This window comes from Mirounga angustirostris, unplaced genomic scaffold (assembly GCF_029215605.1).
Source record: "Mirounga angustirostris isolate CCGP_5_RB_7025 unplaced genomic scaffold, mMirAng1.0.hap1 SCAF_16, whole genome shotgun sequence".
NCBI classification, from domain to species: domain Eukaryota; kingdom Metazoa; phylum Chordata; class Mammalia; order Carnivora; family Phocidae; genus Mirounga; species Mirounga angustirostris.
In genome coordinates this window covers 59,005,434-59,019,803 of record NW_026991724.1, presented here as the reverse complement: position 1 = coordinate 59,019,803, position 14,370 = coordinate 59,005,434, and the positions used below count along the sequence as shown (strand labels likewise).

General features: G+C 45.9%; 1 long non-coding RNA gene and 1 pseudogene across 2 annotated transcripts; both read right to left on the bottom strand.

Annotated features, from left to right (window-relative positions):
* Window positions 1-3,151: 3,151 nt before the first annotated feature.
* LOC135362841 (zinc finger protein 530-like) lies at window positions 3,152-4,735 on the bottom strand (annotated as a pseudogene).
* Window positions 4,736-4,878: 143 nt separating this feature from the next.
* LOC135362842 (uncharacterized) lies at window positions 4,879-10,597 on the bottom strand. Of its 2 annotated transcripts, none has more exons than XR_010408189.1 (3): window positions 9,998-10,597; window positions 5,884-5,994; window positions 4,879-4,892 (listed from the first exon to the last, which is right to left on the bottom strand). It is a non-coding gene; the product is annotated as an uncharacterized LOC135362842 (long non-coding RNA). The 2 variants fall into 2 exon arrangements; XR_010408188.1 differs by lacking the exons at window positions 4,879-4,892; window positions 5,884-5,994 and adding exons at window positions 7,085-7,212; window positions 8,485-8,537.
* Window positions 10,598-14,370: the final 3,773 nt, after the last annotated feature.

Below are 14,370 nucleotides of genomic sequence, written 5' to 3'. Positions count from 1 at the left end.
CATTTTCTGGTTCTTTTGTAAGATGTTATTTCTCTGCCCACATCATGAATAAGGATGCTGCTCTGAGGTCTGAAGAATCGTTAATATTAATAATAAATTTGGGGGCACCTGGGTGGCTCAGTCGGTTAAGTGTCTGCCTTCAGCTCAGGTCATGATCCCAGGGCCCTGGGATCAAGCCCCGCATAGGGCTCCCTGCTCAGCAGACAGCCTGCTTCTCCTTCTGCCTGCCACTCTGCCTATCTGTGCTCTCTATCTCTCTGTCAAATAAATAAATAAAATCTTTAAATAATAATAACAATAATAATATGGATAGAAACCTTATCATGGAAGCACACTGTCCACTTAGACTATCTCCTTGGGCTGCAGTATCTCCTGACCCAGATCTCACTATTTATTGCCCCCCTCTGGGGAGATTTTCAGTCTCCACAGATCACAGGAAAGTTTCTCTCACTAATGTTTCCCCCTGCTTCTTGATTAATCACTATTGTTTCTGCTAATCGATAGAAGAGACAGAAAGCTTTCCAGAGTTATTCTCAACTCCCCAAGCAGGCACTGTCATTACTGCACCAGGTGAATGGATAATTTGAGGTGAGATCAGAGAATTTTAAATTATGTCTTAGGGTTCTGCTGATTCCCCACCACCCATCCTCTGATTGTGGTGACTGTCACCACAGGCCCAGCCTCCTGAAAAAAGACATTTTGGATAACTCTCTCCTCATTATTCAAGTTTTTATGAATATGTAAGGATGTTGTAAAATAGGTATTTAAAATATATGTATATTTATTAATGCTGAGATATCTGAAAACTATTAATTTTGTATGTTTTTCTTATATTTAGGTATCATTAATTCTACTGCATTTTAAATTAATCCTCTACATATAAAAAGAAGGTAATTATATCCTCTACAAATGAGATCCTTTAATGTTTTTCCTTTACAGTGTTTTTATTTTATTTATTTATTTTTAAAGATTTTATTTATTTATTTGAGAGAGAATGAGAGACAGAGAGCACGAGAGGGAGGAGGGTCAGAGGGAGAAGCAGACCCCCTGCCGAGCAGGGAGCCTGATGTGGGACTCGATCCCCGGACTTCAGGATCATGACCTGAGCCGAAGGCAGTCGCTTAACCGACTGAGCCACCCAGGCGCCCTCTCACATACCTTCTACAGCGATATAGATCTATAATGATTTACAGCAGGGGTGTAGTAAGACACATTCCTCCACGTATACAGGATCAGTCAAGCACGTAAGAATCTTTAAAACAGAATAAAGGAACAAAGAGGGGAGTGCCCAGTGTTGGCTTCCTATCTACTAAGCATCTTCTGCTGCCTACTTTAGAACTGACCACACACGTCCCAAGGGCATTTCACTCTGATCCTTTCGGGTTATTTTTAACCCTGCAATCTCGAGTTTTCTCAGAGATCTCAGAGTCTGAGCGAACATGCACCAGTGGTCGCTATGGCGTTCTGTTTCCTACAGCACCTATAGGTTAACAGACCCACAAAACACATTTTGTACCCTTTTTTTTTTTTAAGAAAAGATTTTATTTATTTATTTGAGAGAAAGAGAGCACAAGCACAGGGAGTGGCAGAGGGAGAAAGAGAAGCAGGCTCCCCACCGAGCATGAGCCCGATGCGGTGCTCGATCCCAGGACTATGGTATCATGACCCGAGCTGAAGGTAGACACTCAACCGACTGAGCCACCCAGGAGCCCCATATTTTGTATCCTGATTGTAACTAGTCCACCTTTTTAAAAAGATTTTATTTATTTATTTGACAGAGAGACATAGCGAGAGGGAACACAAGCAGAGGGAGTGGGAGAGGGAGAAGCAGGCTTCCCGCTGAGCAGGGAGCCCGATGTGGGGCTTGATCCCAGGACCCTGAGCGTCGAAGGCAGACGCTTAATGACTGAGCCACCCAGATGCCCCTGTAACTAGTCTACCTTAAAGAACAAACCCATTTTTGAGAAAACTGATAAAATTCATCATTGAATTTTTCATATTTATCATAATTTAAAATATTTTTATTCTGGGAGAAAGTTATTAGCATTATGAAAAAGCTCTTACATTTTAGAAAAGCATTCTTTAGTATGCACTGAAAAACATGATGTCTATGTTTCATGGGTAAAATAATAGCCCACTGATATGTACAAAGGAAGATGAAACCAGAAAGACCATAAAAAATGATGGAAGACTGAGGCTCTATGAGAGTCTTTTCCACTTCTGTTTATATTTGAAAGTAGCCATTACTTATTCAAATGGTAGAATATGTCCTCGTATCAGTAATTCTATATGGTGGGAAGAACGAATTTAAAAAGGGCACATGGAAACTTTAGTTTTTTGTTTGTTTGTTTGTTTGTTCTAAAGATTTTATTTATTTGACAGAGAGAGACAGTGAGAGAGGGAACACAAGCAGGGGGAGTGGGAGAGGGAGAAGCAGGGGGAGTGGGAGAGGGAGAAGCAGGCCTCCCGCTGAGCAGGGAGCCCGACACAGGGCTCGATCCCAGGACCCTGGGATCATGACCTGAGCCGAAGGCAGACGCTTAACGACTGAGCCACCCAGGCGCCCCGAAACTTTAGTTTTTATGACTCAAAACATCAAAATATACATTTCAAATATGTGCATTTGTCAATTATATATCAAGCTTTAAATTACAAATACTCCAATAGCATCACTCCCTTATCATTCTGCTGTTTCATCATATATGTTCTTGAGGTTATCTGTGGCTACTGTATCAACAGCGTGAAGAGAACGGTGTGCTACTGCCAACTCGTCCCAACCTCGTTTTCGGTTTGAAACTGGCCATCGTGGGAGAACTTATACCAAGGAAGTTGGCAAATGCTGCAGACTAGGGCTTAATTTATTGTATTGCTGAATATATCAAACGTCTACCCCTAGAAAAGTGATGGAAAATACGCTACTAAATGGTATAGGTAGCCACTACATTGCACATGCCCCCAAGAAAAATTAAAGAAAAAAAATGACAGAATATTCTTCCAGTATTCAAAAACAATTATTCCACACAACAAAGAAGTTGCTCACATTACTGAAGAACAAATAAAATTCCAACATAAGTCTTTGTTGTTTCATCATCTTACGTGTTATTAAAGGGAAAATAACCAAATTTCATAAAATAGAAACTAGCCCGAAGTGAAGAATAGGCATTTTATTAAAACAGATAAATAGAGGGGCGCCTGGGTGGCTCAGTTGGTTAAGCGTCTGCCTTTGGCTCACGTCATGATCCCGGGGTCCTGGCATCGAGTCCCACAGCGGGCTCCCTGATCGGCGCGAAGCCTATTTCTCCCTCTCGCTCTCCCTCTGCCTGCTGCTCCCCTTGCTTGTGCTGTGCTCTCTTTCTCTCTCTGTCAAATAAATAAATAACATATTTTTTAAAAGATAAATAGATGGCAAATACATGAAATAATGCTCAACATCATAAATCCATACGGAAATGCAACTAAAATGAATGAGATACCAATGCTTATTTTAAAACAGTAAAATTAAAAAGTCATCTTACCAGGCATTGACAAGGGTGTGAAGGAATTGGAAGTCTCACACACTGCTGGTGGGAGTACAAAAGGACACAACCATTTTAGATTACAGTTTGGCAGTATTTTTAAAAAAGTTATATATTCACCTACCCTATGACTCAGACAGTGCACTCAGTCATTAATATAAGAAAAATTAAACATATATCCATATAAAGAATTATAAACAAATTTTTACATCAGATTTCCAATAGCTGAACAGTGGAAATAACCAAAATACCCATAAACTGATGAATGGATGATATTGTTGACGACACATGAAATAAAAAGCGTAAGAATTAAATAGTCCTATAAGCACCATTTATGAATCTCAAAGCAGTGTCAAGAAAACAGAAAAAAAGAGTAAACACTTTATCATCAATCATAAAATTCTAGAAAATGCAATCAGTTGTAAAGGAATGTAAATCAAAGGTGGCCTGGAGGGTCAAGGAGAGATTATAAAAGGGAATAAGGAAAAGACGCAGGTGACGGGCATGCTCATCATCACTGATAACAAGGATGGTTTCCTAAGTGTTTACACATGTCAAAACTTACCATGTTGTATGTGAACTCTCCAGTGCTGAATGAGGTCAGATTTCTGGCTAAAAGATCTGCCACATTCTATGCACTCATAAGGCTTTGCTCCAGTGTGAACTCACCGGTGTCAAATGAGATGGGTTTTGTGGCTAAAGAATCTCCCACATTCACTACACTCGTAAGCCCTTTCCCCAGCGTGAATTTGCTGGTGCTGAAGAGGTCTGTATTTGTAGCTGATGGCTTTTCCACATTTGCTAAATCTATCAAGACCTTCTCCAGTGTGGAATCACTGGTGGTGAAGGATGTGAGTGCTCCTGAAAACTGTCCTGCATTCAATCCACTTGTGACTTATTCCACTGTTAAAGGGCTCCCCACACTCAATGCTGCACTGTAGCTTCTCACCGCTGGGAGTGTCCAGGTGCTGGAGAAGGCCTGAGGTAGCTGGAAAGTCCTTTCCACACTCCCCACAGGTGAAGGGCTTCCCTGATACATGGAATCTGCAGCTCATCACAAACAAGGCACTGTTCACATCTATTCTGAAGATTTTCTCTCCACTGTCATGCTTTTGGTACTGGTGAAGGTTTGCACCAAACCAGAAGCCTCTGGATGCCCCACCCAAGTATGACTTCTGCCCAGAATATGCTGCTTGGCTCAGAAGGGTGCAAATCGTCTTTCAATACTGGGACACAGGGAGGCCTGGGTGGCTCAGTCAGTTAAGCGTCTGCCTTTGGCTCAGGTCCTGAAGCCCCACACTGGGCTCCTTGCTCAGCGGGAAGCCTGCTTCTCCCTCTCCAACTCCCCCTGCTCATGTTCCCTCTCTCGCTGTGTTTCTGTCAAAAAAAAAATTAAATCTTAAAAAAAAAAAATACTGGGACACAATTCTCACAGAAATGAGTCTTTTGGATTGATGAGTCTGCCTTAGAAGTCCTGACCTGTGATACTCCTTCTAACAGAAACACTCTGCTCAGAAGGTACTTCCTCATCCTCTGCTCCAAACCAACAATGTGAAAAGTAGAGAAATACTGATACAGTATATTTTAACTTTGCAGAGAGTGAAGTCCCATCAAGAATGTGTGTTATAGGGGTGCCTGGGTGGCTCAGCTAGTTAAGCATCTGCCTTCGGCTCAGGTCATAATCCCGGAGTCCTGGGATCGAGTCCCACACTGGGCTCTCAGCTCAGCGGGGAGCCTGCTTCTCTCTTTGACCCTCTCCCCTCTCATGCTGTTTCTCACTCTCTCTCTCAAATAAATAAAATGTTTAATCCATGGGAGTAATTTCAGAATGAGGCAGCAATGTGAAGGGAGGGCTGCTTTACAGTACTGGGCCTCTAAAGATGAGAATGAGGGAGACCTTTTGAGACAAAGGGCACAAGTATGGGGTGCAACACAGGGAGGGGAGGCAGAATCACGAATTCACTCCTCTCCAACAGCCTTCAGCAGGAACTTGTTGTCTAGGGACAAGTCCGCGCTACACAGAATGATGGTTGTGTCCAGGCCGAGGGAAATACAAGTGGGACTGAGTATCTGGGTTTAAGGCTATGTGCATACCTCACAACACATTACGTGTGGGAGCACTGCAGACCGTGCAGTGGAGAGGAACAAATGATACATGGAGGTCAGAAACCTGGGGATGGCCAGGGAATGGAAGTCACAGATGAAATGTCACTCAGAATCAGAAAAGTGTCAAGTACGCAGAAAACAGTGTAAATGATGTGTCCAGTGGCAATGTACCAAAACACTGGTGAACACAGGGCAGGTTCCTGGTATGCTCAGAACACAGCCCTGATGTCATGCCCCCCACCCCTCACCAGCTGCCACTCACCAGGGCCAGGCTTCCTCTGAGACCATCCTGTCATGTTCACCCTGTGAAGCAAGCAGGGCGCTCCCCAGACTCCCAGTTGTGTAACTACATGGGACCCGAATGAAGCAAGTCCTTAGGGAAAGACAGGACAGGTGAGTGGTCAGCACTGGCCCAGAGCAACTCAGGAAACATTAGACCACAGGAAAGAACATTACAATAAAATCTCAAAAGAGGGTCTTTCAAGAAAGGTCTATGGACCACAAAGGGGGCGCCTGGGTGGCGTAGTCAGTTAAGCATCTGACTCTTGGTTTCTGCTCAGGTCAAGATCTCAGGGTCATGAGATCAAGCTCTGTGTTGGGTTCCATGCTCAGCGGGGAGTCTGCTTGAGATTCTCTCTCCCTCTCCTTCTGCCCCTCCCGCTCATGCCCTCATGCGCGTGCGCTCTCTCTAAAATAAATCTAAAAAAAAAAAAAGAAAAAGAAAGGTCTATGGACCACGTAAATAGTGACCATGACAATGCTTACAATTCCTGATATAGGCAATCACAAGGAATCTTTAAAAGTTCTCATGACAAGAAAAAAATATTTGGAACTCTGCATGGTGATGAATGCTAATCAGATGTAATGTGGTAAGCATTCTGCAATATATACAAATATCAAATCATTATGCTGTACACCTGAAACTAACATAATGTTATGTCAATTACATCTCAATTTAAAAAAAAAAAAAAAAGAAGGGGCAGGGGCACCTGGGTGGCTCAGTCGGTTAAGTGTCTCCTTTGGCTCAAGTCATGATCTCAGGGTCCTGGGATCGAGCCCCGCATCAGGACCTGCTCAGCGGGGAGCCCCCTTCTCCCTCTCCCCCGACTTGTACACTTTCTTTCTATCAAATAAATAAATAAATAAAATAAAAAGAAGGGGCAAAACCTGGGCCACAAGGTGCCATCGATCTGGACACAGTAATCCCATCAGGGAGAGAGTGAATGAAGTGAGGTCCATTAGGGTGGTTGCCAGACTCCAGACTCCTAGACCTTTCCCTGCACACCATGGGGTCGCAGGTGTTAGGGCTGCTTGAGGAGTGCATTGCATGGGACAGGGCACACAGCTTAGCAGTGGCACCCTTAACACATATGCCAAGGAAGTGGGAAGTTAGAAGCCCAAGGTTTGGTTCTGGGAGAGGGAGAAAGACAGTTCAGGGTACTGAGAGGAAAATGAAGGCCTTACCCATGGGTGTTGTAAGTGCAAAGTTCTCTAGCATAACATTGTGGTACAGGAGCCTCTGTGCCTCATCAAGGAGCCCCCACTCCTCCTGGGAGAAGTACACGGCCACATCCTCAAAGGTCACACAACTCTGCCAATAATGGGACGGTTCATTCCACAATCAGCTTCGCTCCTAGGACCCCAAGTTCATCTACCCACTCATTCTTCCCCTGCTCACCCACCTCCTCATTTCCCCATCTCAGAGAAGAGATGCCCTGATGCCACTGATCCCACTCTCTCCTCCTGGTCCCTTTGATCACTATATCCATCCACAGCAGCCACAGGTAGGTGTGCAGTTAGACGATACCTAAGCTCCGGGCCTGGCCTGTAGGGAAATACTCTTTCTCGTTAAGCAATTCTGCTAGGATCCCCCAGATCATACCCCTCAGACATAACTAAGGGTGTGGGCTCCCATTTCAATGCCAGGGCCCTCAGGCCTTCAGTTCCCACTCCCTCCCCCAGTTCTCCTTGCTCCATGTTATTCAGCACATGGCATATAGAGTGCTGGCAATTCAAACAGGATCCAGAACTACCCCATCTCCAGTGGCAGAGACAGCCCAGAATCCTGCTCTACAGCTCTCCCTGCCTGACTAGTCCTTGCTTCAACCTCAGCCACTCACAACCACCCATGACCCTCCTCCACTTGTGCTGTACTTGATGGGCTCTCGCCTGTCAAGCCTTCCTCTCTTCCTAACCCTCATTCAAAACCAGTGCCAGAGACCTTCCACCCCAGGTCCAGCAATTCTCCTACATGACCACTTGGCCCCTGAGCTTGGCCCCTGAGCTAATCCACGTGCCTGGCTGAAACTCCCTTGACACACCAAGGTCATGACAAAATCCTGGTGACCCCAGAGCACTGAATAAGCAGCAGTCCTGGCCTCACTGCCTCCACCACCCCTATGCCTCTGCATCTCATCCCTCAGAAGCCTTGGCCATCTGTACATGGTGGCCATCTCATACACTTCTACACTGTTCCCACCACCACTTCTGTCTTTCACTTGTGTTTATGATGTCTGCCACTCCACAAATAGGTGACCAAGCATGAGACCCAGCCCTCTGATCCCACCCTCCCCTTCCTGGACTACTATTAACATCATCATGGCTGGGATTACCCCGCCTAAATGTGATCCACAGCAATTATGGACTGAGTGTATGCACCCTCCCAAAATCATTCGTTGGAGCCCTAACCCCCAGTGTGATGGTATTTGGAGGTTGGGGCTTTGGGAGGTTTAGATTCGGAGGGTGGGACCCTTCTAAGGAGAGAAAGATCTCCTGCTCTCTTCACTTGTTTGCACCAACAAAAGGCTATGTGAGGATACAGTGAGGAGGCCGCCATCAGCAAGACAGGAAGAGAGACCCTCACCAGGAAATGAAGCTGCCAGCACTTTCATCTTGGACTTCCTCGCTTCCAGAACTCTGAGAAATAAAGGTATTTTGTTTTAGCTGCCCAAGCTAAGAAACACAGCTCCATCCTGGTCCACATTTTGCAGACCTGTGCATCCAGCTACCCATTTCTACTTCTACTCATTAGTTCTCTGAAACATCTCATATACTTAACATGGCCAAAACAAAACTAGTATCTTGAAGGAAAATTAATCCTATCACCGACTTCTACGTCCCAGTTGGAGCTTCTAGCCTTCCAGCTGATAAACCAAAAATCTTGCAGTCACCCCTGACTTCTACTATTTTCTCTCTCACCTTCAAAATCAGAAAATCACAGATCTACTAAAAAAAACTTGATTCAGAATCCAGCCACTTTTTCAACCTCCAAGGCCACCGCATTGGTCCACATCATCAACACTCACTGGACTACTGCAGTACCCTCTTCCCTGGTCTTCCTCACACCCCTAGTCTGTTCTCCACGGTGCAATCACAGGAAGCCCCATAAGAGCTTGATCAGATCCCTCCACTGCTCCAAACCTCCCATTGTTCCCATCACCTCCAGAACAGACACCCAACTTCTCAGGGTGCCATTCAGGTCTGGCTCCTGCCCCCTTGCTCTCTGTTCCCACAAGAAAGGACACTGAGGTTCCCTTATCCAGCTCAGTCTCCCCTCCAAGGGTCTGCACACACTGGTACCCATGCTGGGGCAACATTCCTCCACACCTCACTCCACTGGCTGCCAGCAATAGGAACCACTCCATATAACCTCTAGCCTGATCTGAGGACCCTGGGCTTAGAATCTGTTCCAGGTCCCCAGGCCCAAGGCCTGGAAGAATGATGTGAAGAGTTCCAGGACACCACAGTCACAAAGATCATGAGAGGGATCAGGGCCAGTGAGGTTCTGGAACACCATCCACTCACTCACTCACTCCTCTGGGTTCCCTGAGTGCTTCTACACTTGTAACAATCTGCATGAAGAGGAAAGTTGCGAGAAGCAGGTGACCGCGGCAGGGTTCCAGGGGCTCCAGGCTCCCCTGCATCTCACCCAGCCCTGGAACCCAGTGACCTCAGGCTAACCTCTGTGCTTCAGTCTGCAGTGCTCCCCCCAGCTCTGCGACCCTGGACAAGAACTCCACTTCCGGGGCCTCTTTGTCTTCATCACCCCCATCCCAACCTGTTCACTCTCTTGAACAGCTTTTGGAAAGCTGTTAACACCCTAACACTGACTGCGTCTCTCTTCTGTTCACGATCCTCCAGGGCCCGAGGAACGAAGGTACGGCACCTCGGCCCGCAGTCCGGGCGTGACTCCGCCTCACGCTCCTCTCTGTCCCCCGAGGGCAGAATCCTCCCGCCTCAGCCCCGCTCCAGCCTCGGCCCCGGCCGCCCTCGGCCCGGAGCCCGCTCCCGCACGGGGCCCCCGCCCGCCGCCGCCTGCCTGTCCCGGACGCCGGGGCCTGGGCCGCGGGGGTCTGGGTGGGGGGACGAGCGCTTACCGGAGCCGGCTCCCTGCGCGCGGCCGCCGCCATCGGACCCTGTGGCGGAGCGGACACCCGGACCCGCGGTCCCCGTCCCGGCGCGGGGCAGCCCGGGCGGCGTCGCCAGCCGCGGACCCCAGGGGACAGCGCCTCCTCTCGCGCCTTCCCGGTCCTGTTACCTCAGTGTCCACCGGCGCATCAAAGTGTGTCATTCAGCGAACAGACCTAAGAGCAGCCAAAACAACCGCCACGAAGAGGACGCCGAAGTCCCGCCCCGACGTGATGCGCACGCACGAAGTTGCCCTTCTCAGGAGCCTTCATTAGCTACACGCCGACGGCGCCCGGCGCAGCGCCCTCTGGGTAATGTAGTTCTCACAGCTCGAAAAGCCCTGGCGCCGGTCGTCGAAGTTGCCCTTCTCAGGAGCCTTCATTAGCTACACGCCGACGGCGCCCGGCGCAGCGCCCTCTGGGTAATGTAGTTCTCAGCTCGAAAAGCCCTGGCGCCGGTCGTCGCTCACCTGGAAACCCACGGGGAAGGACTGAGAGGGAGAGATACTGAGAGGTGGTGTCTCCAGCTTCCGAGGGTGGGGGAGGGCCTTCTCTCCTTCAAGGGGCTGCACTTAAGATTTATGAGGAGTGTTGGGGCGCCTGGGTGGCTCAGTTGGTTGAGCGACTGCCTTCTGCTCGGGTCATGATCCTGGAGTCCCGGGATCGAGTCCCACATCAGGCTCCCTGCTCAGGAGGGAGTCTGCTTCTCCCTCTGACCCTTCCCCCTCTCATGTGCTCTCTCTCTCATTCTCTCTCTCAAATAAATAAATAAAATCTTGAAAAAAAAAAAAGATTTATGAGGAGTGTTGTCTGCCACTGATCACCTGTGTTTTATCGCTTCTCGGCCTTTTGACTAAGATCAAGTGATCACCTGTGTTTAGAGACATTTCAGACTTCTTGAAGCTTAGCAGTCTCCTGAATTCTCAAAGTGTTATTTCAGATGCTCCCAATGACTATAAATCTGTTCTAGGGTCATTCAGACACAAAATGTATCCACCTAATAGTTTATCTTTTTTCTTTTCAAGTGCCTCTAGCTTGAAACGTTAGAGTCAGTTTTGTGAATTTCAGCATGCTGGGTCAAGAACAAAAGAAAAAGACTCCACACAGGGACAGAACAGAGAAGATACAAAAGGGATGTTAGGCTGCTGTAAAGCAGGAGGACAAGGGTGGAACTCCGTTTTGGGTTCCCACAGAAAATGACTCTCAATGATCGTGTCCAACTCTGAGGAACATGGGTTTTATATCCGTATTTCTTACTCCATAGCCTTAGATACATCAGTTCCTTTTAGGAATCTGACAACTATTTAAAGAGCCACTTACCAAATGTCATTTTGGAATAGGACGGTGTCTACAGTGTTCCCAATATGGGAGCACATGTGCAAAGGGGATACCATGAGGTAAGGTTTTGGGACACCAAGATCTCATCCATTTGATGGGAAGTTATTATCATTCCTACTGTATTGCAGGGAGGGTGTCTGTATGAGGAGTTCCAATTATCTCAGAAAAAGTTGTGAAATGAAAATCACTGAAAACCATTAATGATTATGTAGTCATTCAAAGATAGTGGCAGGATAGCTCTGGGAAAACATCAGTAAAGGGTTGAAAAAAATATTCCTACTAACTTCCACTAGCAAATTATGCCTGGAAATGAAAAAAAAAATGTGTATGCCAATAATGGCTATAGAAATGCTAGAAGAATACTCAGTAGCTGTGAGTTAAACACACCTTCTTACTGATCTTCACTTCATGCATAGTGGAGGCTTCAGACTGGGTATTGTGAGGATCAGTCAGTTTGGTCAGAGATGAAAGATGAACTCAGGCTATCAGAGAGAACACAGAAAAGTAGGTAGCCCTAAAGCAAGTAGACAAGGGTGACATGTCTCTGGGTCCCTCAGAAACCATCCCAGTGCCTCTCTTTGTATTTATGTCCCAACCCAAACAAGCAGAATTGATTTTCAAGATAATATTTATGATTTGCATAATGTTCTATTCTTATAATTTGATACTTATCTGGAAATAGCACTTACCAAATTGTCACTTGCTGCCAGGACAGTGGCTGTTATGGTTGTATCGATGCACGTGTAGAAAATGAATATATGAGCCCTGAGATAGAGGTCTCTGTATCTGTGATCTCATCTCTTTCTGGGAAGTTATTATCATTTCACCTCTAATTGCTGTGACTGCATCTACATGAAGGTTGAGATGATCTCTGCAAAACATTTGCAAAATGTGCAAGTCCCTGAATGCTACTGATATTAATGTTACCCATAAAAAGTGCCAGTAATACCAGGGAGGATACATATCTTTAATTATTGATATAATTTAAATATCAATAGCAGGTGACCAAAGGACCTTCTGTCCTATAAAATAAGGTAATGATGTGAGCAGACTACATTCTGGGTTCCTGGCTATCCTGAGGGTTTGTCTCCAAATGTGATGTCTTAAAAATCCTTGTGGATACTTAAAAATACCAGATTTGAGGGAGACACAGAGAAAGAGAATTAAGAAAACATTTCTAGTGTAGTAAAGATGAACAAGGAGGTAGTGGTGTCTCATTTTTTTTATTTCAATAAACATTTATTGAGCATATTGGTGTGTTAGTCTTTTTGGTGGGTTATGTCTCAGGAAACAAGACAACAAACCCTATCTCATGTTGCTTATAATCATATTAAGGATATTAATCAGAAATAATAAAAGTAAATATAAACAACATAGTGTCTTTTAAGGGGATAGGTGCTTTGAAATAGAAAACAGGGTAACAACAATGAGAAGTGCAGGAGAGTGAAGATCGGTTGTGATATTGAAGAGCGTTTGTCAACTATCCCTCAATAAAGCTGGAAAAAAAAGAGAGTTGAGTAGGCTGCTCCATTAATAAAAGAATGTGGCGGGGAGGGGTGCCTGGGTGGCTCAGGTCATGATCCCAGGGTCCTGGGATCGAGCCCCGCATCGGGCTCCCTGCTCCACAGGAAGCCTGCTTCTCCCTCTCCCACTCCCCTTCTTGTGTTCCCTCTCTCGCTCTGTCAAATAAATAATAAATAAAATCTTAAAAAAAAAAATAAAAGAATGTGGGGTTAACCATTTGTATAGCCTTGTGTTCCACAGAGGAAACAACTAGAATAAATGCCTTGGGCCAGTGCATACCTTTCATGTTCCAGTTAGAGTAAGAAAGCTAATGCAACCAAAAGCGTGTGAGTGAGGAACAGCTTGGTAGAAGGTACGTTGGATCATGAAAGGCACTGTAGGCCACTGGAAAAACTTTCCATTTTACTCAGATTGATAGAGGAATCATGACAGGAACTGGAATATCATGCTAAGTGCCTGAATGAGAAATGAAGAGAAGGTGGGCTGAGTAAGTGAAGAGAGGTAAGGTTAAAAGCCAATGGATGACTAGCTAGATGACTTATTACAGACATCTAGGTGAGAGGGAATGAGGTCTGCAATCAAAGTTGGAGCGGTACTGGATACAGCATCATTAGACACTTGATATATTCTGAAGTTATTTCTTTTAATCCCTAAAGGATTTTCAGCTGGGTTGCAGATAGGGCATGAACATAAGAAAGGTGTGGAAAAGGACTCCCAAACTTCATGCATGAACAGAATCAGTGAACTGCCATCAGCTGAGATTGTGGGAGAGCAGCAGAAATGGGTTAGGAGGGAAGATCAGGAATTGAGATACCAACATAGTTAAGTACAAGATGCCTGTTAAGCATGTGAATATAGCTGTCAAGGCAGCAGGCACATCTCTAGAATTTTAGACAGTAGTGTTGACAGAAAAGTAAGTCTGAAAACTGTTAGTTTGTAATTTCCTAGGAGCTATTGAAAAGATGAGACTGGATGAGATTACCAAGGGGGTGACTTTAGGTGGAGTAGATGAAAGGAAAATAGGCTGGTGTGCAGGGAAAGTCCAACACTAATTCTTTGGGTAGAAAAGGAGAAACATTACAAACTATTTCTCAGTTGGATAGTAACAAGTCTCCTATGTCTGTCTCAGCCTATTGAAAGCGAGGCTACAGCTAGAAATGCCTAAGGTACTTGCCTGGATCATACTACTTGTGGTGAGCCCCACAGAGCCAATGTTCGTGGTTGGATTGGCTCCTGTAGCTTAAACTCAAAACCCTGAGATCAAGACCTGAGCTGAGATCAAGAGTCAGACCCTTAACCAACTGAGCCACCCAGGTGCTCCTGGCTCTTGTAGTTCTTACTACGACTGCAAGTTGCACTTTGGCAAAAACCATCAGCGAATTTCGAAGAACAAGATTTATTACTCACAGGTCCCGGAGGGTACAAGGCATGCCAAGGGCCGCATAGCAGGTCAAGGGTAGAGAGGAAGAGAGGAAGCTTGG